This window comes from Desmodus rotundus, chromosome 1 (assembly GCF_022682495.2).
Source record: "Desmodus rotundus isolate HL8 chromosome 1, HLdesRot8A.1, whole genome shotgun sequence".
NCBI lineage: Eukaryota > Metazoa > Chordata > Mammalia > Chiroptera > Phyllostomidae > Desmodus > Desmodus rotundus.
Genome location: NC_071387.1, coordinates 90,696,517 through 90,699,925, shown reverse-complemented (window position 1 = coordinate 90,699,925; position 3,409 = coordinate 90,696,517). Strand labels below are relative to the sequence as shown.

Here is a 3,409-nt window from a genome sequence, read left to right as displayed (position 1 = left end):
CCCAGGCCCGCCCCTGGGCCTGCCCCCACCTGCCCAGGTGTATTTCTCAGGCAGCCGAAGCTGTTCTGTTGCCTGGAGCCGGCCAAGATACCGCAGGGTTTCCTGCCACCCTGCGGCCACTCTGCACCCTTGCGTCCTGCGTGCGTCTTTCGGTAGCACATCGGGGTGCCTGCTGCCGCCCAGAGGCCACCCTGCGCCCTGCATTCCCCTGGATCTGTGCGGCACTGTCTTCAAGTTTCTCGCAGAGCCTCCTGCAGCCCAGTTACTTCCCAGAGCCGGTCACTCTGGTCCAGTTGACTGCCCTGCCGCCCTAGGACCAGGAGAAACCGCAAACCGTCTTAACCAGGGCTTCCTCTTGACCTGGAGCGAGGCTGACCCGGTGCTACCTGAGTCCAGCTGCTGTTCAGCCAGACGGCTCATACTTTGATCTCGTCAGCTGCCTTTTTATAGGGTCTCAGCAGACACCTACAAGAAATGATCTTAGAAAATTGCAACTGGAAGGGACCATAGCGACACTTCAGTCTCAGTACCTTTGAGTAGACAGAAAACTGTCTCAGAACTTCTCAGACTAATCTGTGCGTTTTAATGGCATCAGCATTTTAATGCTGATGCCATTGAAATGCAGATTCTAATGGGGCTTGGAAATCTGCATTCTGACTTCCCAGGTGATGCATCTCTTGCTGGTTGGAGGACCACACTTTGAGTAACAAGAGATACTTGCCCAGGTGAGTGGAAACCAGTTCAGAGTTTTGGAGGACAATTAAAAAAAAAGCCCATAAAAAATCTCAACCGTTTATTTTAATAATATATATACATGGTAAATAATAATGAAGATAGTAAATAGCTCAGATAATAAAGAGAAAATGGTAGGTTTTTTTTTTATTACTGCTTCAACTTTGCTAGTTGTTATCGGTCTATTCTTGTTTTCTGCTTCTTCCTCATTCAGTTTTGGAAGATTGCATGTCTCTAGAAATTTATCCATTTTGCCCAAGTGTCCAATTTCTTGGCCTATTGTTGTTTATAATAATTTCTTACAATCCTTTGTATTTCTGTGATATCAGTTGTCACTTCTCTTTCATTTCTGATTTTATTTACTTGGGTTTCTCTCTCTTTCTCTCTCATATGATTAACAGTTTGTCAATTTTATTTATCTTTTTAAAGAACCAGCTCCTGGATTCATTCATCCTTTGAGATTTTTTTTTTTTTGTCTCTATGCCATTACATTCTGCTCTGCTCTTGATTATTTTCTTCTGCTTGCTCTGGGCTTTGTTTGTTGTTGTTCCTCTGGTTCTTGTAGATGTAGGGTTAGGTTGTTTATTTGAGATTTTTCTATCTTCTTTATGTAGGCCTTATTAACTTCCCTTTTGGGACTGCCTTTGCTGTGTCCCATAGGTTTTGGGTGGCTGTGTGGTCATTTTCACTTGTTTCCAGATACTTTTGTTTTTTTCCTTGATCTCATAGTTAACCCATTGATTATTTAATAACATGTTTTTCAGCCTCCATGTATTTGTGTCTTTTTGAGGGTTTTTTTTCCCTGAGGTTGTTTTCTAGTTTTAAGCCATTGTGATGCCAGAAGATGCTTGATATGATTTCAGTTTTCTTGAATTTGTTAAGGCTTGTTTTGTGTCCTAACATGTGGTCTATCTTTGAGAATGATCCATGAGCATTTGAGGAGAATGTGCATTTTGCTTCTTTGGGGTGGAATGTTCTATAAATAGCAGTTAAGTCCATTTGAGAAAATGGAAGTCTTTCCGTAATCTGGTTAACAGTTTGCTTATTATTTTATATATTTACATGTGCAATGGGATTATGAAATACACACTGTTCTTTAGGTTTGTTTTATTGACAGTACACTATATAGTTATATTTTTTATTGTTTTTCAAGTATAATTATCTCCATTTTCACCCTATATTCTTACTGCAAGTAAGTAAAGCCAGCTTTTTTACTCCCTGATATATTATAAGTAACTTTTGCCTAAGCATTCCATTCACATAATTTATTTAATCAATCCGTTGATATATTTTAATGTTGCCTCCAATTTTGCATTAATATGGAAGTATTTTTCCAATACCTCCTAATCCTATAATTCCTCCTATGTTGTCTTTCTGTGTATCAAGTCCAATCAAGATAAGCAAAACGGTTTAACCAACCTCCCAGTGGCACCAGTCGTGCAGCATTGCTGTAGCAATTGATAACTGATACAACTTCACTCAAACAGAAGCCTTGGAAGACCCCAAAATTTCAGGACTATTGGGATTAATGACAGACTCAGCAGCAAGCCATGGAGAGAAGAACTCAGAGCCTAGGAAATGCAACCAGCAAGGGCCATGTTCTGAGAACACTAAAATCACATTTAACATCGGCTCCTCCTTTCTCAATGCTACTGGAATCCTGGAACTGGAATTAGTCTTGGTAAAGTCATTTGGTTTCAAATAACAGAATCAGCCTCAAGTTAGTGTAAGCAAAACCAAGAAATGATTAAGTGGACACAAGCAGAAGTCATTTACAGAATCAGAGAAACACAAACAAGGCCTCCGGACGATGGGAACTAGGAAAGTTCTGAATCCCTTAGGGGGGATTTTTGGGGCTTTCTTGAGTTCCCAATGCCCCTCTTAGTCTCAGAGTGTCTTTAGATAGAATTTGACTTGCAGTGGCCTGCCAGTGAGCTAGGTTCAATGGGTCAGGTGTCCCCATCCTTGGTCTAATCGGCTAGCGTCATGAGGATAGAAACAGAATAAAGATGGCAGTAAGGTCCACCACTATGGATGAATGGGCAACTCTCAGAGAATGTGGCTATAAATGAAGAAAGAACCTTAAAAGAAAGTGAACCAATAGCTCCCTTTGTTGTCAGTACTATGGCTTCTAGTACACTTAGGAAAAGGCAATATTAGATGAGACTTATACTACCCCCTAAATGCACAGAGTTCATAAATTTGCTTGCCAAAAGCAATGATGTAGTGGTCATATGTTTTCTTTTTTTCTACCAATATCCATTTCCTTTTATTCTGGTGATATGTGTGAATTTCCTTTGGAGAACCATGCATCTCCCTTTCTCAGTCCTTGAACTGTGGTTCAAGTTGGGTTGATTCCACCTCTGGCTCTAGGTCTAGCCAATCAGCTTATCTTGTCATTAAAGTCACAGGGCTTTGTTCAGGAGTGGGCGTGGACTCCAATTCAATCCAACGAGAGTCATGCACATCCAGAACTTTTTCTGGAAGATTATGAAGGAGAACTTTTCTTTCTGTTTGGACTGCTAGAAGAAAGGACTGTGTTTTATCCAAAATCTGGAGGGGGAAGGAGTTATTACACGGGGTTTGAGAGTGAAGTCAACACCAAGAAAAGCAAAGCTGAGAGATGGAGAGACTTTCAGCTCTGATTATAAAATGCATGTCTTTACATTCAGTACTA

The 3,409-nt window shown here is 40.8% G+C and overlaps 1 protein-coding gene across 1 annotated transcript in view; it reads left to right on the top strand.

Moving 5' to 3' along the window:
* Positions 1 to 86: 86 nt before the first annotated feature.
* The window catches only part of USP31 (ubiquitin specific peptidase 31), an 80,735-nt gene continuing 77,412 nt past the window's right edge, over positions 87 to 3,409 (top strand). Inside the window, exon 1 of the mRNA XM_045195376.2 lies at positions 87 to 725. The gene's annotated coding sequence lies outside the window, so the exon portion shown is untranslated. The remainder of the gene's footprint in view (positions 726 to 3,409) is intronic.